This window comes from Cervus canadensis, chromosome 2 (assembly GCF_019320065.1).
Source record: "Cervus canadensis isolate Bull #8, Minnesota chromosome 2, ASM1932006v1, whole genome shotgun sequence".
NCBI lineage: Eukaryota > Metazoa > Chordata > Mammalia > Artiodactyla > Cervidae > Cervus > Cervus canadensis.
This window is the reverse complement of record NC_057387.1, coordinates 64206592-64231486: the sequence shown is the minus strand read 5'-3', so window position 1 is coordinate 64231486 and position 24895 is coordinate 64206592. Positions and strand designations below refer to the sequence as shown.

Sequence of the window (24895 nt, the reverse complement as noted above, 5' to 3'; positions counted from 1 at the left end):
GCATGAAAAAGTCAGACTTTTTAAAATGGCAATCAAAATACTTCTACTCACTTGTGCAATGTATAATGCTAAGGAGTTTGGAGAGTACAAAGGAATTTAAGGCAGGACCTAACCTTTAGAAACCTTTGAATGCCTGTGGGGAAAAAACAACACACCATGAAATATGAATGGATGGATAGATGACAGAGAGATAGATGGCAAATATAAATGTATGGGAAATACTGTATATAAACAGTTATTATTGTTGGAATACAGAGATGAGAAAGATCTCTGCTCTGGTAGGATTAAGGAAAGTTTCTTTGAAAAGGTGAAACTTGCACTGGAAGGATTCAGGAAGCAAAGAGGGAGCGATTTTGTTAGGAAGTGATTTGCTGGGGAGGGGTCTGGTGATAAATCTTAAAATCAAAAGTAGAAACAGCCCTCAGTTTCACAGTTAAGGCTTCTGTTCCTCTTTAATTTGCTGATTGATTACATACTTTGTATCTGCAAGCAACCCATAGGGGCTGAGTCCTAGAAAAGTTTGGGCACTGACTCCTGACTGTGGATGGATGCGGTGTTTATGTGTTTATGATGAATCTATTGAACATGGTGGATTTTAATGGCTGTTGTTTAATGGAAATGGCTAGCATTTCTGAAGCTTTGGTTAATAGGGATGTCAAAAGGTAAATTTGCTGAAAGCTGTGATCTACCTTTAGGAAGATGTTGCTAATACTTCCCTTCCTGTGCTCTCCTGCTGGACCAGCACCAGCTAAGAATATCGATAGCCTAAGGCAAAATATGATGCCCTCATGTTCTTTTTCAAAACAGTGTTTATTCACACCAATATACTGGTTTTCATTTTCACTGAATCAGCATTGTATTTCATTAAATGAAGAACAGCCCTTTTGGGGAAGGAATATGGACACTATATATGAGAAATTTGTAAACTGTTAAGTATTTTGTGAATGACAGATATGTGTGGAAGACCTTGGAATTCTTAGCAGAGAATTATAAATGTGACCAGGAAGGTCTTTGTAGATAATATTAATGAAATTCTATTATAGAAAACTAACTTCTCACAAAATTCCATACCCAAAGGGTTCAAAAAAGTTTACCCTGCCTCAAGCAAAGGAACAAATGCGGATCTTAAAACCAGTGCCTTCTCTTTAGGCATTATTCCAATTGTCCCACTGAATGAAATGTAAGCTGCTCAGAATGTAGTCACTTTGTTGCTGTTGTTGTTTAGTCGCTAAGTCATGTCGGACTCTTTGAGACTCCTTGGACTGTGGCTGCCAGGCTCCTCTGTCTATGGGATTTCCCAGGCAATAATACTGGAGTGGGTTGCCATTTCCTTCTTCAGGGGATCTTCCCGACCCAGGGGTCAAACCTGTGTCTTCTACATTGAGCAGGCAGATTCTTTACAACTGAACCACCAGGGAAGCCAGTAGTCACTTTACTGCTACTGTTTACTGACTGGAAGTTGGGCAAAGTTTCATTTCCAATGGCTATCTGAAGGTATACATGTAGAATGTTTATGTTCTCTACCAGTTGCTGTTTAGGTTTACTTGGAATTTTCCTATACATAGTCTTGCTTAAGCTGAGGTAGAAATCATATGTTAGACTATTGCTGGGAATTTTCTTTCCGGTTAATACCGAGGAAGGTAAGAAATGAAAACTTTTCTATTCTTATTGTGTTGCCAGATGATTCTCTGATTGCTTTTGTCCCCCACTCTCACATCAGGCTTTAGAAAAATTATGGGATGTCCTGACTGTGATGACCACCAAGCCATATGCTGCTGCGTATTGAATCGGAATTCCAACAGACTTTCTATTTGCCATTGATTTACTGAATCTGGAGAGGGTTACAGATACCACTTAGGAAAACGTTCACATCTCCATGGCTGGAGGTCCCAAAGTCCAATAAATATGTAGTGTTTTTGTACGGTTACATGACGGTGTTAACATTATAACTCCAAGATTAAATTCAACAGGCGGTCCTAATCCCTAACACCTGAATTTCACAAATTACCTCCTGTCTGCAGTGATAGTCTTGTCTCATACGCTGCAGACTGAATTACTGTTGAGATTAAATCACTATGTGCTTTTGTTGAAAGACATGCCGCAAGTCAAGCCAGTGATGAGCAATATATGTAGAAGCTTAAAATATCACTTTCCATGGTCATATTCCCTACTTCCTCTTTCACAAAAGATGTGAGCGGAAATTGTAATTCCAGTATGACTAAGTAAGTGAAGGATTCTTGCAATTTCTTGTGACAATGAAGCCATTTCACTTTGTCTGAGATTTTTTTCTCTTCTTTCCCAACCCTTCCCCTAAACTTTTCCCTACAAATCTCCCACTAACTCATTTCCATCTTGTTACATGTCTGTTACTGCAGCTATTGTATCTGCATCCTGGCATTTCCTGGTCCCTGTTTTTGGAAGCCATTGATTTCTAATCAGATCTGCCAGATCTAAGCAAAGAAGCCAAGTTTCATGGCTTTTGGAAACTTCGGCCTTTGAACTGCAGCATAATGTATAATCAAACTAAAATATACATGTGTGTGCTTACACACACAGACACACACACACTAAATCAATCCACACCCAGAGGAAAGTGCCAATTCTCCCAGCAGAGTGGGTCAGGGCGTGTAGCACATTCTACCTCCAGACTAGATTGGCTCTGGGTAGGTAGAGTCATTGGCCATCTGGTGGACCCTGTGAAATGAAACTGTGTGCCAATTCCCATTTCCAGTGGAGCAACAAGGGAAGCCCTTCCAGTGGACAGGAGCTCTTATCACAGAAGGCCCACTTGTCACCTGGGCTGCCCTTTGCTTAAGTGGCTTATAAAGAGCAGTGGTCATAGGGTCTGAGGCTGAGCTGCTCTCTTCTCGCTTTAGCAAGAATGGATTTTACATGTACCAAGGCATGCTTGCCTTGGTTCTTTCTTTCCTTAAGCACTCAGTTATATAGACAAAACCAAACTGCTTAGAGGTAATAGTATTATCACTATTAATTAGTAGATGTCCAGTTGGAATGCTAAGACAAATCAATGCAAGAGTTGAAAAAGAATTAAAAACTGGAAAAAAAGGTGCAGTTCAGTTCAGCTGCTCAGTCATGTCTGACTCTTTGTGACCCCCATGGACTGCAGCACGGCAGGTTTCCCTGTCCATCACCAACTCCTGGAGCTTACTCAAACTCATGTCTATTGAGTCAGTGATACTATCCAACCATCTCATACTCTGGCATCCCCTTCTCCTCCTGCCTTCAATCTTTCCCAGCCTCAGGGTCTTTCCCAATGAGTCACTTCTTCATATCAGGTGGCCAAAGTATTGGAGTTTCAGCTTCAGCATCAATCCTTCCAATGAATATTCAGGACTGATTTCCTCTAGGATGGACTGGTTGGATCTCCTTGCAGTCCAAGGGACTCTCAAGAGTCTTCTGCAACACCACAGTTCAAAAGCATCAGTTCTTCAGTGCTAAGCTTTCTTTATAGTCCAACTCTCACATCCATACATGACTACTGGAAAAACCGTAGCCTTGACTAGATGGACCTTTGTTGGCAAAGTAATGTCTCTGCTTTTTAATATACTGTGTAGGTTGGTCATAGCTTTTTTTCCAAGGAGCAAGCATCTTTTAATTTCATGGCTGCAGTCACCATTTTCAGTGATTTTGGAGCCCCCCAAAATAAAGTCTGTCACTGTTTCCATTGTTTCCCCACCTATTGCCATGGAGTGATGGGACCGGATGCCATGATCTTAGTTTTCTGAATGTTGAGTTTTAAGCCAACTTTTTCGCTCTCCTCTTTCACTGAAAAGGTATGTGCCATATAAGTTACTTTGAAATTATGGCATAAGAATTCTTTTTTTAGAGAGATATATACATTCTCAGATATAAGTTTATATGATTCATTAGACTATTTTATAATATTTGAGGCATCCAATGAAGGGAATTTGGTTCTCAAAGAAATTTAAAGTGACTCATTTGCAGTGCTCAAGTATTATAAAATGTAAAGTGCCAATGATGACAAAACTCTGTTATCACAGAGCATCAAGTAAAAGAAATCATGAAATGAACAGCTTTTTATTGGCAACAATTTCCAATAATGTAGTTGTTTTAAACTGGAAAAGTATTCTTATAAGGTTAATAAAATAGTTAACCTTTCTTTATTCTGAAATCCAGGAGTATTTCTCCAACTTCCCATAGGAGTAATCCCAAGATACTGTTATGCCAAAGTCCAGACTGTACCTAGTGGATGAGTCTGACCTGGCTCCCTTTCAAGTGTCAGGCATTCTGGCCTTTTTCTGACCCTTGCACACTCACTGTGCCTCAGGACCTTTGCACTGGCTGTTTTACCTCCCTGGAAAGCTCTCGCCCAAGATCTTTTGCATGGTTGATTCCTTCTGGTTGCTTAGTCCTCAGATCACATATCATCTTCTTGGGTATTGAACTCTTCAAATAGCCCCCTTCTCAACAGTCATTCTCTATTTTACCAGCCTGTTTTATTTCCCTAATAATACTTAACAATATCTGAAATAATCTGAAAGTTTATTTGTGTCTTGTCTGCCCTCCCCCCAAGTACAATCTAAGTGCTGTAACAGCAAATATTTATACCTCTTGCTAAACAGTTTAACTTCAGGCCGAATGCTTGGCCATTGGTCAGCACAAAATAAGTATTTATGGAAGGAAAGAAGAAAGCAGGTTATATTGGACATACCTTACATCAAGTCCTTTCTCTACAAGAAACATCAGGGCAGTCCCAGGCCCAGGTATGTCCCATCTTTCCTAAATTTGATTTACTATTGCTCCACCTAATAATGATAATGGAAAGGAAGAAGAAGAAATGATTTAAACATAAGACTCTTTGGGAATAAGATTTGGGAATCTACTAATTTAATAGGCTTCCTTTATTATCGTGCACATTAAAGTTTGAGGATCATCATCTGAAATATTTTTAATCATCACAATGTGTAGTTCTGTAGCTAATTTGTTTCTGGGTTTTGAACTACTCACAGCCCTCAGTAAATATTCACTGAAGGCCTAATAGTTGCAAAATTACAGGGAATTCTGGGTGAGGAACACAGTCCCTACCCTCAAAGAACCTTTAATTTAATTGCGAAGAAAAGACAAAGAAGCAAGAAAGGTTAATGAAGAAAGCAAGTGCTGAATAATAATATGAAACCAGGAAACAGTAAATCAAGGCACTGGCACTAAAAAGGAAGCAAGTTCTGTGATCTTTCCCATCTATAAAATAGGTTAAATACTATTATTACCTTAGAAGTTATAAAACTTTCAAACTAAAATTCCATTATTCATTAACCCTTTTAAATGTATGTGTGTGTTTCTATAGATATTACATAGATGACAGGCAGTGAATAATTAGTTAACAACTTGAATATTAAATCGACTTCAAAGTGGATTGATTTTAAATTCAAAATATTCAATCTCTTTATGATTCTCCTTTGGAATGGCATAGGATCCCCTGGACTCTTGAAGGGAGCTAACCCTGTTACCTTGTTCACCTGTCTGTAACATATGGTGACTATATTTCCAAACCAAATCTCGTAATTCATGGTATGATGAATTTGAACATAATCGTATTGGCCACAAGACAGAATATTTGTGATCAGATCTGTCCTGAAACACAGCATCTGTTATAGAGGAGACTTTTCATAACCTCTAAGGTCAAACCACAGCTCAGTATAATTCCTGTCCTCCAAATGCTGGGATAAAGAGAGATTAGAGATGAGAAAAGACGGAAAGGTTAAAACCCATCATTAATCAATAAATTATTCTGAAAAGCTTCTATACATCTATTAAGTAGCATTTGAGCAGCTGTGAAGGGCCTTAGATATTGAAAGACAAGGAATGGTGATTGCTTAAATAATAGTATTATTACCCACACCTTGTGATTCAAGAGAATTCCCTTGTGAGTCAGTAAATTTATGATCAAATGGCCAATAAAAACTTGGGAGTGGGGGCATTTGTGAGATGTACTCAGATTCGTCTTCACAAGCTGTTTTAGTCTTAAACTCATAGTGTGGGCCTGGGACAAATATTTTCATTGCATGCTCTATTCAATATAGTTTCCCAAGTAAAAGCCACAGGCTGGATAGTCTTATTTTAGATAGCATATCAGCAGGGAAGCCTTCCCGGACTTGCAGCCCACGATAGATCTGAGCTGTATCTTTGTCTTCATCGCCAGGTTCCCACGATAATACTAATTCTAGTGTATTGTCATTTTTTGTCTAAAATTGTCTGCTTTTCCAGTTTGACAATCAAATCTTGGAGACGGGGAATTTTTTTCTCTTTTTTTGTCATTAAATCCTCAGCCTGGCATATAATGGGTCATCAATAAATATTTGTTGAATGCATAAGTGTATCTATATAAATATTTTATATTTCTTCTAAAATAAGCCCATTTATGACCACTTGGAGTCACTGAAAAAGAATAGCTACATATTGTAAATATCAATTTTTCAGGCCACAATTTGTAGTTCTGTAACTATTTCATTTCCACATTCTTATACTAATCAGATCTCTTCAACATACTCAGAATTTTAGAGCTAGAACAAAAACTTCACAATTATCAAAAGGGATTCATGAGAGGTCATGCAATTTTCCCAGAGTGGCAGAGCTAGGGCTAAGGTATGGGTCTTTGACGTGAATATCATTACTATAAAGGAAATTCAGTGCCAATATATTCTAAGCAGTGACTCAATGCTATTTGAACAGATTTTATTAAAATGAAGAACCTAGGCCTATCCAGTTATTGGAAAGAAATAAATATTTAAACATCTTATTATTCTGAAATGAATATGAGCATATGCCTCTAGATAGTTGAAAAGAGCTCCCACCAACCACTGACTTAGCAACGGGTACTCTAAAGGCTGCATAAAATGCATGGCACCGATGTAATTGGAATAATTTGCAAATCAGAGTAGATTCTGCCTTTAAAAAGTAAACCAAGCCAAAAGGAGTGTGGTGTTTAATTATTTGCAGAAAATGTCATAACTAGACCACTCATTCAGCTGAATTACCTTCCCCTCAGTAGGGAAGGAAACATCAGCGGGAGATTCAGTTCACCAAGTTTCTTCAGGTAACCATTGACTTCTCCTAGATTCTGAGATGGGCTTCTTACTCTGAGATAGAATGACTTGAGGCAAATAAGAAAAACCATTTTACCCATAATGGAAAATAAACCTTGATAGTTGTTGTAGCTTAGAATGAAAAGGAATCTTTTTGATTACATTCTCTTTTAATAGCTAAGAAGATGTCTTTAGTGTTCCTAAGAACCTTACCAGGTCTGAAGATACCCTGGCTGACTGAAATGCAGAGTTAAATCATTTTTAAATAAGAAAGCATATTCTGGAAATTAATTGCACATAAGGGACCTCTCCACTGACTGAACTGCATTACTGAGCTTCTCATTTACAGATCTGCTCATGTTCCTCGCACACTTCCGATGGCTTCCCATTGCCTGGAGGATCACGTTCAGACTCCATAGGATGGCTCACAAGGCCTGACAGATCCTTGTGGCCTAATTCTCCAGCCTCACCTCTCACAGCAACACGTAGCCCAGGCTCCACACACCCTGGGAACACGGCTTGCTGTTTCACACTTGCCTGCTCTTCCTCCATTATGGAATGCCTTTCCTCCTTTTTTTCCACCAGGTAGGGAACGAATCATCCATTAAAGTCCAGTGCAAGCATCTCCTTGCTAAAGTTTTCCCAGAGACAACCTGTATGCAGAGTAAACCCCTCATTCTCTTATGCCAACGGCATATCAGTCAGTCAATCAAATATTGGGTGAGTACTCACTATGTGTCAGACACAGAGAGGGAAATGAGAGGGAGGACCTAGTCCTTACCCACAGGAAAATCACAGTGGAGGAAATATATGTTACAATAAGTGTACCTCGGTAAGTGCTAAAATAGTCTCTGTATCCTGTGCACATCTCTAATAACAAAATATTGTAATTATTTGTTTGCATGCTTGCCTCCCCTACTAGACTGCACCTTCTTGAGGCCAGAAACAAAACTTATCCATCGTAGTATCTCCAGAATCTGAAACTGTACCTCATACATGTCAAAATTCAACAAATGTTTGTTGAACATTAGGTGAACAGAAAGTGAAAGTGAGTCGCTCAGTTGTGTCCACCTCTTTGCAACCCCATGGACTGTAGCCTACCAAGTTCCACCATCCATGGGATTTTCCAGGCAAGAATACTGGAGTGCGTTGTCATTTCCTTCTCCAGGTGATCTTCCTGACCCAGGGTTTGAAGCCAGGTCTCCCACACTGTAGGCAGATGCTTTAACATCTGGGCAGAACAGAATCCTGTTCTAATTATGTGTAATAGGAAGAGATCTGAACAAATCTGGCTAATAGACTTATCATAAGAATGACAAAAATGGTAAGTAGGGACAGAAGGACTTCACATTTGTGACACACACATCTTTAATTTCTGGTTCCTCTTTAAATGCAGCGCAGCTTTTGCTGACCTTTCCAGAGTGGTTGACCTGGTGTTGAGAAATAGGAATGCCTCTATTTGAGGGTAGAATGGTATTGTGAAAGGCAGGGAGGCATGTCCAGACTTTTTACTTGTTATGAGCTCTTTGGAAAGTCCTGTACCTTTTAGGCTAGTCTGTAGAAGGGGCAGTGAAGCTAGATTCATTCATTCTTTCATTTATCAAACAATATCGTGTGACCTGCCATTATGTTCAGGACCCAGAAAGTAGCAACACATAAGGTATGATCCCTGACCTTGTGAAACTTACATATATGACAGGCAGATAAGCAGGCATAAAAGCACAGCACAGATTTGGAAAGAAAGATTTGCATGTTATGGAGATTAACTTTTTATCCTGAAAGCTTTGAGGAAGTCTTCAAAGGGTGAATTAGAGAAGTGACTTCATCAGATGTGTTTCAGTGGATCATCATGGCTTTGGCGTGGCACAGGTCTGAGCGGTCCCAGGTTATAGGAAGAGGGACCAGTTAGCAGAGTGTAGATGTGATCTGAGTGAGCGATGCTTAAAAAAGATCTGAGATGTGTGCCTGCCTTAAGTTTCTGTGATCACCCACCCCACTGTGTCGGTGCAGACAGTCTGAGTGCATCTTCTCGAATAGCAGAAGGTTTGTGGTTCAAGATTGCCTCTCAAAAGTTAGTGAAAAGAGTTTGAGGATGATCCCAGATGGCACTCCAACTTTGTCTAATTTTGAACCTTGCTGTGCATCTTAATACCACACACTGACTTGAGCAAAACAATGGTGTGATGGTTAAGGCTGCAGCAAGCTGTTCATGGAGATTCCATCATGCGCACTGGCAACGAATGACAGGAATTAAACCCTCCACCTGCAGCAGAGCCAGTGGGGTGTGGAATACATGTGATGGAGACTTTTTATTAGGTAACAGCTCTACAAGGAGAGACTTTACTCTAGAATAACCTTGTCATAGGAGACTTTTGTTGCATAATAAATCTCACCAGCTGTAGATCTGTTTGAAGTATGGGGTGGAAGGTGGTCTCCTCGCCTTTCATTCCCAGTTAGAGAGCCATTGGCATTCTTTTAAACCACTTAAGTTTGTTAACAACTTCTAAGAAAAGTAAAGATTCTATTTCCCATGCATTAGAAGGAAAAAATGGGGTCTGATTCCTAATTCATCTGAAAACATTTGAAGCAAAAACATTTGAAGCAAAAACATTTGAAGCAAAAAATACATACATCTGGATGAGTTCTAGTTTTATGGGGCTCATATTTTGAGTTACTCAGCAATGTTGCACCTGCCAGGCTGCCATCAGGGAGTTCCAAGTTGTCTCCCATTACCTAAGGAGTACGTACTTCCATTCTGTAGTGCAAATCATAAAGCTGGATCATTCCATTTTTATTCCACTTGTTGCAAGTTTTGAACAAAGTGCTAGAAGTGGTGATATTCTACTTGTTTTCTGGAACATGGAAAAGGGATTATAGGAATCTGTGTGTGTTCCCCACTACCAAAGAAGAAGCAGCTCCACCTTGATACTCAAGCCATAATGAATCCCTTAAATAATTATGCCCATCACTCTTCCTAACAACTGCGTGTGGTTTTTGGCTCTGTGTCAAATTTGAAGGGGTTTTAATCCAAAAGTTCAGAAATAAAAATCAGAGAAAGCCATTATAAGAGAACAGGGTATCCTGACTGGATGAACCTTCAATACTGAAGTATAAAGATGAAATAACTAAATCCAGGACCAGGAATAAAGACCAGAGTGAAAAATAGGACCAGTTGCTTCTTCCCTGTTATTAAAGGTGAACGCTTCCTGACCATACAGACATGAAATACTGATTGGGTTCCAGAAAGGTGAGTAGGGTGGCTTATCATGGGTTCTGCAGTGTCTATGAAGGAATCACAGTTGTTTGACCTTATTATATTGAGTGTGATTTGATGTGCTGTGTTGTAAAAGAACAGAACATCAATGGACAAAGAATCCATCTAACGTTAAGTTCCTGTGACCAAGAATCACAATTCTCTGGTTTTTTTTCCCCTGAAATGAGCACTGTGGTTGCCCGCTAAGATGAGCAGCTCAGTTATTAATCTCAACATTAGTAATTGATCTTCCAAGTGGAAGACCATTCTTAATGGGTCCACGGAGTATCCTGATGGTGTTTCACACTTTAGACGGTGTAAAGGATGGAAACAGGGGCAGACCTGCATCTTCAGGATATTCTGCCAACCAGTGAACACCAAAATTCAGTACCATCTCATGATAACTATACCTCCAGACCGTATTTGAGAGCATAGAATGCCTTCTCTCTGAGAAAAGCTTCTTCTGCATCATTTCCACAATAGCCTGTTGCAAAAGAAACGAGAGAAAAGAGGCAAAGTGTTATTTTTGAAAAGCATACTTTATCCCCACCCAGTTGTCAATGCATATCTTCTCTGTTTCTCAAAATGGCAAGAAAAGAATTATTCATAAACTTACTACCAAGACATAATTACTGTTGGTAATTTAATATATTTCCTTATACATTTTTCCATATATATCAAATATATGTATCTGTGACATTTTAATGTACTTCTTCCCTGCTTTTAATTCATATATGTTAGGTACATGAGTCTTTTGTTGTTCAGTCGCTAAGTCGTGTCCGACTCTTTGCGATCCCGTGGACTGCAGCATGCCAGGCTTTCTTGTCCTTTACCATCTCCCAGAGTTTGTTCAAATTCTTTTCCATTGAGTCAGTGATGCCATCCAACCATCTGATGCTCTATTGTTCCCCTCTCCTCCTGCCTTCAATCTTTCCCAGAGTCAGGGTCTTTTCCAATTAGTCTATATATGGGTCTGGGTGCTGTGCTTGGTCGCTCAGTAGTGTCTGACTCTTTGTGACCCCATGGACCCCATGGACCCCATGGAGTCTGCCAGGCTCCTCTAGTATTGCAGGCAAGAATACTAGGGTGGTTTACCATGCCCTCCTCCAGGGTATCTTCCCAACCCAGAGATTGAACCCAGGTTTCCCACACTGCAGGTGGATTCTTTACTGTCTGAGCTACCAGGGAAGCCCATAAATGCTGGAATGGGTAGCCTATCTCTTCTCCAGGGAATCTTCCTGACCCAGGAATCGAACTGGGTCTCCTGCATTGCAGGCGGATTCTTTACCAGCTGAGTGACCAGAGGAACCTATATGGGTCTATATGTATATAGTTTTACAATATGATATGAGTGGTGGTATAGTAAAGGACATGAGCTGTACGTTAGATCCTAGTTAAAGATATTTCTTTTAATAGCTTAAAGCCCAAATATATTCCAATTAGAGTTGGAATAATTAGTAAATATGTCTTGATATTTGTGCTAAGTTCTCCATTTATTAATCCTGAAGATATGTACATCCCTTTCTAGGGTATAAGCACTTTTTTTTTTTTTTTCGGAGCTTGTGGGATCTTAGTTCCCTGACCCCCTGACCAAGGATTTAAACCTATGCCCTTGGCAGTGAAAGCATGGCCTTGTAACTACTGGACCACCAGAGAATTCCCTGAACACATTTTTCTTTCCTTGTTGCTTATGATTCTCCACCACTTTTTAGTTGTGGTGATGCTTTCATCCTCTGCCTGTTTGCTCAGTTACAAAATGTGTTCCAGGATTTTTCAGTTTTATGCATCATTCACAACAGTCCCTTAATTCTTCTTGTCACTTTCTTTCTAAATTCCCTTCAATCCATCAGTTGCTATTTTGGGGGCATAGCTGGGTGGCCAACTCTTATGAGCTTCCAGGACTCAGAGATGATCGTCATCTTTGTAGTTAGTGAGTGTTCCCTTTCCAGATTTTCACCTCATTTTAGCCTTTCTTTTCTGGTCTTCCACTCAGTATTTAATTCCCTGTCTGTATATATTACAGTTTGAATTGCTTGTCCATAGACAAATTTAATTTGACATAACTGTCTTTCCTAAAAAGAAAATTTACAGCACAAATAATTATATCACCTTCTTAATCAGCAAACTTTTCTGTATTTCTTTTTTATCTTCTAGTTTTATAAAACATTTTAGTTCCTTTATCTTATTTTAACCTAACCGTTGAATTCTATGACTATTCTTCTTGACTTTTTTTTTTTAGTACTCAATGTCTTTGAGTTACTCTTTTTCACATTTTTAAAATCTGTGCTAAATGTTATTTCTTGACTTTGGCATAATTTCATAACTCCTCATTATTCTTCCAGTCCATGGGTAGAATAATTCTGTCAGTAAAGACATCAGGGCCTGCCTTTTCCATGACAGCCAACTGGCAGGGGATGTATTTTATACATCTTGGTTTGGTGGCTTCCAAGTAAAGGGATGAATCGGAGAACATAAGATCTTTGCCAGTAAGCTCTTTATGAAATCAGTCCTTTGGTGCCTGAACTCTTTCCTTTATCCTTTAGATTGACGCATCACTAAAATTTTCTGACCCACTTTTGTTGATTTGTAGTTGTCTACAAGGCACCCACTTAATTTTTTTTAATTGAAGTGTAATTTCTGTACAATATAAGTTATAAGTGTACCATACAGTGATTTACAGTTTTTAAAGGTTATACTCTATTTATTATAAATAGAATATTTATTTTATAAATATTGTATTTATTATAATACTTCTATATATTTTATAAATGTATATAAGATATTGGCTATATCCCCTGTGCTGTACAATATATCCTTCTAGCTTATTTTATACATAATACTTTGGGTCTCTTACTCTCCTATCTCTTCTTGCCCCTTCCCCTATCCGCTCCCCACTGGTAACACTAGTTTGTTCTCTGTATCTGTCTAATCCACTTTTTAAAATGTTTTTATTGAGGTGACATAAGTATAACATAAAATTTGGCATTTTAACCATTTTTAAGTCTACAATTCAGTGACATTTTCAGTAATTCACAGTAATGTCGATCATCATCACTATTTTCAAAATTTTTCATTACCCCAAATAGACTCAGTAACCATTATGCAATAACTCCCCATTCTTCCCTCCCTCCAGGCCCTGGTAATCTCCATTCTACTTTCTGTCTGTCTCTATGAATTTGCTTATTTTACATATTTCATAAAGTGGAGTTCAGTCAGTGTTCGTCATTTTATGTCTGACGTTTCACTTGGCATAATCTTTTTTTCCATGTTTTAGCATGGATCAGAACTTTGTTCCCTTTCATTGCTAAATAATATCCATTTTATGGCTAAGCTACATTTTGTTTATCCACTCATCTTTTGACTGACATGTGGGTTATTTCCACCTTTTGGCCATTGGGAAAAATGCTACAGTGAATATTGGCGTTGTTACTGATTTTTTGAAGTACCTCTTTTTTTTTCCCCTCCTTTCTCATCCCTATGATAGCACCTGAGTCTCCAACTCCTATCACTTCACACATGGAAGGTCACTTTATCCCTAGATTTTCCCACCTCCCTGCAAAAATTAAAAAAAAAATAAAAAGGAGAAGTCATTAATGGCACTAGTTATACTTGTTAAAAAATGATGCAAGCTATTTGAAAAGTAAGGAAATGTTCCCATAATTTTATCACTTTAATGTAAGTGATGATGTAATTTTGGCTTATTTTTGTCAATTTTTTGCATTGCATTTTTAATTTAAATGTGAACATGTTATGTGTTTTTTCAATAAGTGTGTATGATTTAAAGTTTGTTTTGTTTCCATTTTGCTCATAGTCATTAAGATTTATTTTGGTTAATGTTTGCCTTTTGTATCTTTTTGCCTACTATATTCATCCTATAACTTTTTTGTCTTTTGTGTGCTTATGTTTTATATATAGCCAGACCTGTCCCTAATATTTGCAGGGCCTGAGACAAGACTGCAAGTTGAGGCCCATATATATCCTAATTGCTTTAATGAGTAATTGTTGCATCTTCATTTAGAAAAGAATTTCAGAAATTTCATGTGATGTACCACATGGATGGTACATTATGGATTTGATCAGAATCCATACCTTGTACATTTTATTGTGTGATTAATAATTAAATCTTCATTAAGTGAAAAGGTTGTAATATCATACTTGTGGATTTTATGTGGGTAATGCTTGACAAAAGTCTCCCACTTGCATTATCTCTAACTTTTTTTAATAAAAATATAAGCAGACTACTTCTTTAAAGACTTTCTCTTTATTTTTTCAGTTTTTTTCCCTCCTTGAGGCTCTTTTGCATTTGTTCTATTTTATCTCAATTTAAAATTTTCATCCTGCTTCCTTCTTCCTGCCCCCCAGACCACACACACTGCAGCAGTGATAAGCTCCACCTCAGCAGCAGTACAACTCACATATCTTCATGACATTTGAACGCAGTGACCTTTTGTCTCAAGGGTAGAACACAAGAAATATGGAGAAAGTCCCCACCTTTTCTGGGGACTTAACGATGTGAGATGTAAGAGTGGATGTTTACAGTTATGGATGATGCTGTGACAACGAGAGAGATGTCCAGATGGACTTTGATACAGTTTGTGCATCGTCTGTTACTTGCTGTGCCCTTTAAGCAGTGCTTCTCAAGCATTACTGTATATATGAATCACCTGAGAATCTTATTAAAATGTAGATTTGAATCTTAAGGTCTGAGTATAGGCCTGAGAACCTGCCTTTCTAACAAACACTCTATGTAGCTACTGGCCCAGGAACCACATTCTGAGTTGCAAGGTGTTGAGGCATAGGGCCCAGACCAGAGGTCACTCTCATCTGATATTAAGGGTAATGCTGTGTATCCTGTATGAATAGCATATAGCTGGAATTAATTTTTAATCTAAATTTATAATTACTTTCCTTTAAGAGCTAAATTTAGTTCATTTACATTTATTGTGATTTTATATATATATATATGTATATATATATATATACTACTGATATACTGGAGGTTTTATTTTTTTTAACTTCATTTAAACATTGGCTTATTTATCTCTTTTTCTATGCTTTTTTTTTCTTCTCTTTCTCCCCCTTCCACTGGATGGGTGGAGGATTGTGTGTGGGAGGGAGAGGAGGTTGTCTTTCTCATTCCATTTTTAACTTACACTGGCTTGGAATTTATACTCAATTTCTATTCTTTCAATGTTATTCTTGAAATTTTAAGAATACTTACCAAAATCATAAGTTATCTTTTCCCTCGTTCCAGATAATTCAAAAACATTGGAACACTAACTCTGGGCAACCCGAACAGTAATCTTACTATTATATTGAAGTATTTTCTCTTTTTTAAGCCTAACAAATTGGATGTTAGCATTATTAATATCATTGTTTCAGATAATCAATGTTTATTTAAATTTATCTGCATATTACCAATTTTTTCACTCATCATTTCTTCTTGCAAGTTAGATTTCCATTATCCTTCTTCCTAAAATAAATTTTTTAGAAGTTATGCTGATGAGGTTCTGTTGGTAGTAAACACAGTTTTAGTTTTTCTGAAAATATCTTTGCTTACACTCTGGAAAAAGAATACAATTCAAAATCACTAGTTATTTTCTCTCTCACTATTTTGAAGGCCTAATTCCTATGTTTTCTCCCTCTCATTTTGATATTGAGCTGTTTGCCATCAGACTTGTTATCATTACTTTTTAGGCAATCTAAACCATCATCTCTTTATAGGATCTCTCCTTCATTCTATCTCTTTGTAATGCTTTGTTTATTTGACTACGCTGAATTCTAATTTTTTTCTGATTTTTCAGTTTGTTTATTTTCTACCCAGCTATGTCTAGTCTGTTATTTAACTCATTCATCAAGTGTTTTTCCCCACACATCTTATTTTAATCATTTTATTCAACATTTCTAGATTATTTTTCCCCCACATTATCCTGGTCTTTTTTCATAGTGTCTTCTTCCTTAGATAGACTTTTATTTCCACATAGGATACATCCAATATCTTAAATCTTTGGAAGTCTAAGTATGATTTCACATTTTGTGCTGATTTCATTCAAGGAAACATTTATTTATGTGTTTTTTTTTTGTGGTTGTGTGGATGTGGATTTTTATTGTGACACTATGTTCAGCTGGATTATATTTGTGGAAATTCTTAGTGACCTAAGTTAAAGTGTATTCCTCCAAAGAAAGCTTTCATTTGCTTCTGCCAAGCTCTTGGGGGCCATACCAACTAAGAAATACCACTTTGTAGTAGGCCTGACCTTCTGCACGTGTAAGTGGTGTGAATGTAAACTGCAAATCTCTGTGCTTTTCATGAATTCTTAAGAAAGATTGTTTACCCTCTTCACCTAGAGTCAAGGACAGAACAGACAGGTTTTCTTATACCTTCCCTGCACTGAGTATATTTTCTTTTTCTAGTTTACTCTTTTCTTGAAGGTAATAGCCTTGGGGTTCCTCTTCCTTGCTCATCCTCATGGCTGTACCTCCACGTGGATGCTGAAATCCAAGGTTCTAAGTGAAGGGACCAGAAGTTACTCTTAGGATAGAGTAGCAGCTGTCTTCAGTGCCCACTCATCATGCTCCATTTCTACTCTGGCTTCATTTTCAAACTCTGGGCACTTCCCTTACTTTTTTGTTAACCTGAAACTCCAATACTTTGGCCACCCGATGTGAAGAACTGACTCATTGGAAAAGACCCTGATGCTGGGAAAGATTGAAGGCAAGAGGAGTAGAGGACAACAGAGAATGAGATGGTTACATGGCATCACCAACTCGATGGACATGAGTTTGAGCAAGCTCTGGGAGATGGTGAAGGACAGGGAAGCCTGGCGTGCTGCAGTCCATGAGGTCGCAAAGAGTTGGACACAACTGAGCAACTGAACTGAACTGAACTAATTAAAAAAGATTTTAAAACATTTTATTCAACTTTTTTTTAGGAATTTTGTTATCTGAGTACTTATATCAGTGGCAAATTTTGAGGTATTATTTTTTAAATAAATATATGGTTATTATGGTTAATTTAGAAATACAGAAAAGTAGAAGGATAAAATAAAAATCTGCAGGGATTTTGTTAAACTATAGATGGCATAACCATCGTAAAATCTTTGGAATGTTTCTTTAAGGTCTTTTTTCTACATATATTATTTTTACATAGATGAGTTTATACCATATGTATCAATTGAAACATAATTAAAAGATATTCACAAGTGGGAAAGTGGAAGATTTTATAGAGAGGTTGGCAGCAAATAATATTAAGTCTTTCCAATAAAATTCTCTATTATGCAGACTTCTATTTGTGGAAAGCAAAAATACTTTTATTTAATCATTCTGTTAGCACAGTGTCCCAATCATGTAAAAAATTTTAGTCGTGTTGGAATAGAACAGTATCAGTAATTAATTTAGACAGTCATCAAACATGGCAAGAGATTTCATCTAAGGCACAGAGTTAAAAAAATAATGCTAAAAGATCTAGTCCTATGACTGGGATAAAAACCTTAAGTGGAATAACTAAGGAAGAAGTTTAAGAACAACCTTACCCCAAACCAAAGAACCCACAAGAAAACAAAATCCGTAACTGAATTTCTAACTTTCAATTTAAATCAGATAAGGAAGATTCCCATCATTTTTGCCCCAACTTTCTTCTTATGTATTGATTTGTCTTTATCTCTTTTGGCTGGAATATACATATAAATCAGTTTTTCAATTGGAATAGATAGGTGGATCAACTTCCTGACTCCTTGCCTAGCTGACATTCTTAGATGCTTTCAAGTTGGCTGTTTAAAAAGTCCCTTGGTAACAAAATTCTTATTTCTTCTCTCAGCTAGGTGTATGTAGAACTAGGGGGATGCAGTAAAACTCTAATTTGGAGCTCCCAATATATTTAGAAAAGACAGAAAATAAAGCAGCTGTTCAATAAGTGTGTCTCAATCTGATTTGATTTTTAGTAAGAGATTTACTCATACATATAATCCATCATTTTAAAGTTTGCAATCCAGTGGTCTTTAGCATACTCACACACTGGTGCCTTCAATAGTGAAGTCACGTAATCATGTCCGACTCTTTGTGACCCCATGGACTGTAGCATATCAGGCTCCATGGGATTTTCCAGGCAAGAGTACTGGAGTGGGTTGCCATTTCCTTCTCCAGTGCCATCAATACCACAGTCTAATTTTAGAACATTTTCATCACCCCTAAAGAAACCCCATACACATTAGCAGTTACCTCTCATTCTCCTCTCTCCCCATTCCCTTTTATTGTTCAGTCGCTAAGTCGTGTCCGACTCTTTGCGACCCCATGGACTGCAGCACTCCAGGCTTCTCTGTCTATCATTATCTCCCTGAGTTTGCTGAAATATGTCCATTGAGTCAGTGATGCCATCCAACCATCTCATCCTCTGTCGTCCCCTTCTCCTCCTGCCCTCAGTCTTTCCCAGCGTCAGGGTCTTTTTCAATGAGTCAGCTCTTCACATCAGGTCGCCAAAGTATTGGAGCTTCAGCTTCAGCATCAGTCCTTCCAGTGAATATTCAGGGTTGATTTCCTTTAGGATTGTTCTAATATTAATCCACTTTTTATTTCTATGAGTTTCTTATTCTGGATATTTCATATAAATGAAATCATTCAACATTTGGCCCTTTGTGACTGGCCTCTTTCATTTAGAATAATTTTTAAAGATTCATTCATATATCAGACTTTCTTTCTTCTTTATAGTTGAATAATATTCCTTGTATGGATAGACCACATTTTATTTATCCATTCATCAGTTGATTGACATTTGTGTTTTTCCATCTTTCAGCTATTAAAGATAATGAACATTTGAATACAAGTTTTTGTGTGAACACATGCTTTCATTTTTCCTGGATATACACTTAGGACTGGAACTGCTGGATCATATCTTATTTTAGGGTTTAACCTTTTGAGGAACTACCAAATGGTTTCCCAAAAAGACTGTCTGCACCATTTACCAGTAATGGATGAGCTTCCTGAATTTGTCCACATCCTTGTCAGCACTTAACATCATCTGTCTTTCTTTATTCTAGCTATCCTAGTGGGTATGAAGTAGTACTTCATTGTGATTTTTTGTTTGTTTGTTTTTGGCCCCACTCTGTGGTTTGTGGGTTCTTACTTCCCCAACTAGGGATTGAACCCACTCCCTTGACAGTGAAAGTACAGAGTCCTAACCACCAGACCACTAGGGAAATCCTGTATTGTGGTTTTTATATGCATTAACCTAATGAAACAGTTTTTAATTTTTGTGATTTTAAATTATCCATTGCTTTCTCTTATCATTTGTGTTTTTGGTGTCATATTTTAAAAAACTATCACCTATTGCAAGATCATAAAGATTTACTCTTGTTTTCTTACAAGAATTTTACAGTTTTAGCTCTTACATATATTCTCGTTTGAATTAATTGTATATGTGACCCAACTTTGTCTTTGCATTTTGCATGTGGGCGTACAGATGTCCCAGCACTATTTGTTGAAAACCGTTATTCTTTCCTCATTCAATCACCAAGGAATCCTTGTCAAAAATAAATCATTCATAAATTTAAGGATTTATTTGTGAATTCTCTATTCTATTCCATCAATTATTTTATATGAATAGTCACTAGTCATACCAGGTTTCATACCAGGTATTTGTATATCCTTATGATTGGCAAGGACAATGATTATCAATAGTCATGGAAAAGAATCATGGTCTATTATTTCCAAAAGTCCTGCAAAGATGCATGTGCAGCTGAGAGTTTGTTTAGTTTATATAAACTAAGACGAGGTCTGCTCTGCTTTGTACACTATTAAGTAAAAGATTGTAAAATTTCTCGGATCTTTGAAAACTCACACTTCCAGGAAGTTTGATTTAACAACTTGTACATGATAGTCCAAATAAAACTATTCCCATGAGAGTGTTACTAGGGACAGAAAAAGAAAAAAAAAATGACTCTGCCTCTTTTATTGTTGCTACTGCTATTTTGGGCTTCTTTGGTTTTTTGTTGTTGTTTCAAATGATTGCCTTTTGCAATAAGCAAAAGCATAGATAGATCTTAAATAGAGAGGACTGTGTTTAGGATTTTTGTTTATTTTAGTCACAGTGATTTTTCCATTTACCCTGGAAAGCAGTCACCATTATTTATAGGCAGTAAAGATAAACAGGGTTTCTGATACTCATCTTTATGAATAGCCTATATGTGTATGAATAGAGCAAAAGCAGTATCTCAGAATTTTCCTTTAAGTCTAGAAACATCTGAATATATTTTGAATATTCTACCCAAACTTATCTCATTTCTAAATAATGAGATTATTGTTGCATGTCTAAGCTGAAGAAACAGAAGATCCATAAGTAACACCACACAATCACATCTTTTTAAAGGAAAAGGGTCACTTGTAGCTGATGACAGAGAAACTAAGGGGGAAAAAAATCCCCTTATCAAAATCAAAAATATATTTGAAATATTTTAAGCTACAAACAAATGAACTATCATAAAATATACATGGTACCTTCAGCACACATAATGAGACCTCTCATTTTAAGTTCCACTCGAGTCTGCCCAGTTGTGCAAAAAAGGGAAGAGGATTAAATATGCAATGAAGTAGTGGGTACCTTTAGCTGCTTTATAGGCTGTTCCTCAAAATGAATCAACACATGTCAGTCATTCATTATAACTTGTTTATTGTCAGTAGCATTTGCTCGAAGGTCCAGATTCTTTGCTGTAGCCCCAAGCACATGAGTTTCCTAGAAAGCACGATTTTGTTCTAAGTATTATTCATGTGTTCACTCTTTAATTTACACCTGTAGTCTTGGCAAGCATGGGGACTATCACAATAGAAAAATGTAGATCCTCCATTTATGGATTTTGGGAGCTTTGGAGACCCAGCACTCAGAAAATAGCTTTAGTAAAACCTTGTTAATAGAGAAGGAAAGGAGGGAGAGAGGAAGGAATGGACAGACAGAAGGATGAATGGACAGACTTGCATTCCATTCCTCCCACCAGAGAAAGATGAAATTGTGTGATGGCACATTGAGACATAAAATGGTGTAAAATGTAAGAAGAGGTGAGCAAAATGAAGGCAGGGGCATTAGCAGAGGAGAATTAAAGCATAATGCTTGAGGCCACTGTCTTTGGAGACATAGATCAGATTTCAGTCTTAGATCTGTCATTCATTGACTGTGGTTTGGAGCAATTCACTTAATCCTTGAGCCTCAGTTCCCTCTATAATATATAAGGAGGAGTAATCACTACCTCATTGGATTATTGGGAAGATTTAGTAAGATAATAAGATAATACATGTATTCCTTTAGTATGATACACTCAGGAAATATCAGTCATTAATTGAAGATGCTAATTATATTCAGGTTTTCTTTAACCCTTAAATGTGGCCATACACACACAGGTAAAAATTCGCAAATCAGTCATGAGTTGAGGCTTTTAGATTTTTTTCTTTACTTTTGAAATAAGTTCAAGACAATGCAGTCATGGAAAGCCTCTGTATAAGAAATTTTCATTTTTTTGGTACCATTTGCCTTTCTAAAATCTGTCAAATTCCCAAGGTTTCCCCCTTGACCTTCCCAGAAGCTGAAACAAAAACTTGATTATCATAAAACTTTTTGAGGTTTGCTTTGAATCTACTTTGGAGCTACATGAATGAGGTCTTTTGGTAACTGACGCTCTGTCAACCTGAACAGGCCAGTTACGGGGCAGAGAGTGCACACCTCCTACCTGGCTACCGCTGCTGTGGCAGCGGTGTTCAGATCCTGGGGTGAAACAGAGTAGAAATCCCAGAAATAAGTCCCCATAGGTACAGTCAGCTAATACTTGACAAGGGGCCAAGAATACCCAATGGTTAAAGAATAGTCTCTTCAGTAATTGGGAAGACTGGATAAAATGAAATTGGATTCCTATCTTATACCGCTCACAAAAATTAACTCAAAGTGGATTAAAGATGAAAACATAGGCTTGAATCCATAAAACTCCTAGAAGAAAACATGAGATGTGTTGATCTTGGCAACAAATTTCAGGGTATGACACCAAAAGCACAAACAACAAAATAAAAAAATCAACAAGTGAGACCACATCAAACTATAAAGCTTCTGTGCAAATAGAGAAAATCAACAAAATGAAAGCACAACCTACATAATGGAAGAAATATTTTCAAACCATATTTGATAAAGGGTTAGCATTGAAAATACATAAATAACTCATACAACTCAACATCAAATAACAAACACTCCAACTTAAAAATGAGCAGTGGAACTGAATAGACATTTTTCCAAAGAAGACATCCAAATGGCCAAGACGTACATGAAAAGATGCTCAATATCACTAATAATCAGAGAAATGCAAATAAAAACCACAATGACCTATCCCCTGTTAGAATCACTATTATCAAAAAGACAGGAAATAGTGTTGATAAAGCTGTAGACAAAAGGGAACCCTCATGCACTGTTGGTGGGGATGTAAACTGGTTCAGCCACTGTGGTAGACAGTATGGAGAGTCTTCAAAAAATTAAAAATAGAATTACCATGTGATCCAACAATCCCATTTCAGGTTATATATCCAAAGGAAATGACAACAGCGTATCGAAATGATACATGTACCCCATGTTTATTTCAGCATTATTCACAATGGCCAAGTCATGGAAACAAAAGTATATGGCAATAGATGAATGGATAAGAAGTTGTGATCTACTTCATATATATACAGATGTACATGTGTGTGTGTGTGTGTGTGTATGTGTGTGTGTGTGTGTGTTGTTGTTGTCATTGTTCAATCACTAAGTTGTGTCCAACTCTTTATGACCCCATGGACTATGGCATACTAGGCTCCTCTGACCTTCACTATCTCCCAGAGTTTGCTCCAATTCATGTCCATTCAGTTGGTGATGCTATCTAACCATCTCATCCTCTGCCACTCCCTTCTCTTTTGCCTTCAGTCTTTCTCACCATCAGAATCTTTTCCAATGAGCTGGCTCTTTGCACCAGGTAGCCGAAGTATTGGAACTTCAGCTTCAGCTTCAGTCCTTCCAGTGAATATTCAGGATTGACTTCCTCTAAGGTTGACTGATTTGATCTTGCAGTAAGAGACTCTCAAGAGTCTTCTCCAGCACCACAATTAAGAAACATCAATTCTTTGGTGCTCAGCCTTCTTTATGGTCCAGCTCTCACATGACTACTGGAGAAACCATAGCTTTGACTCTATGGATCTTTGTTGGCAGTTATGTGTCTGCTTTTGAATATGCTGTCTAGGTATATATGAATATAAGTATTACTCAACCATGACAGAGGAGGAAATCTTGCCATTTGCGACAACATAGATGGACCTTGAGGGCATTTTGCTGAGTGAGATGAGTCAGAGAAAGACAAATATTGTATAATATCAATTACATGTATAATTTGAAAAAGCTGAACCCATAGAAGCAGAAAGTAAAATGGTGGTTGCTAGTGACTGTGGGGTGGATTAATTGAAGAGATGGTCAAAAGACCCACACTTGAAGTTAGGAGAGAAATAAATCCTGGTGCTCTAATGCGTAGAATTATAGCTATAGTCAACAGTACTGTAGTACGTCTTAATACTTCAAGTCTCCTAAGAGACTAGATTGTAAATGTCCTTACCACCAAAAAGAAATGTTAGTTATGTGCAGTGATAGATGTTTTAGCTAACATTCCAGTGGAAATCATATTGTACTATATAAATGTATCAAGTCAATGTGCTGTGAACCTTAGACTTAAACAATTTTGTCAATTTTATCTCAATTTGTGAAAAACCTCCATCATCTAAAAAAATTAAGCAGAAGTAAATAATAAAATTAAGTGTCATTAAGTACTTTGCAGGTGGTAGATGTGTGATGAATGGGATAAGTATTGAAATTTGTTTGAAATGTGAAAATTATATGATTATGGTTTGGTGTTTCCTCTACAACCATGAGTAATACCCAGCAACTTATATTCATTCCTAACTATAATTATTAAAAATAGTAGAAGCCACAATACAATAAAAATATTCATCTCTCAAAGAAGCATTTGGTGTTATCCCAGAATTAGAACATTTTTGCAAAAGAAAATGTTTATCAAATCTGCCATCAGGAGGAGCTAATTATTCATAGGTTTTTTTCCCCTGGGATTTAATAAATCTCCTTGATTCCTGATCAAAACAGTTGAACATTCTAACAATCAACAAACTGAAAGCAAGAAAGTGGTCAGTCTAATTTCAATGTGACCAAATTGATAAAAATAATTATCATTTCAAGTATTTCATTTTTACATTTTGTAGCTAGGAATAATTTTTCTTAAATGTGTTTCTTATTTCCTCAGTGATTAAAAATCACATTTAGATACATTTACGGCAAATGAATATTTTTCATAGTTTAATAACACTGGTTTGCTGAGAATTATCTGAATATATAATTAATTCAGATAATAAATTGGGAACAGATTTATGGATTAATTCTATATTTTCTCAGACTATCAATGTTTTAGGAAATAATATGTTTACAGTCAGAACATTATTGCCCTCATTAGATGTTAGTGTAATTCTCAAGTAAATATTTTAATAAAGCTCCTCAGTAGTCTTGAATAAGTAAATGTTTTCC

At 37.1% G+C, this 24895-nt stretch overlaps 1 protein-coding gene and 1 pseudogene across 1 annotated transcript in view; one reads left to right on the top strand and one right to left on the bottom strand.

Moving 5' to 3' along the window:
- ST6GALNAC5 (ST6 N-acetylgalactosaminide alpha-2,6-sialyltransferase 5) overlaps window positions 1-24895 on the top strand; it is a 198746-nt gene that overhangs the window by 2282 nt on the left and 171569 nt on the right. The window lies entirely within an intron of this gene.
- LOC122437363 overlaps window positions 1-24895 on the bottom strand; it is an 82782-nt pseudogene that overhangs the window by 729 nt on the left and 57158 nt on the right.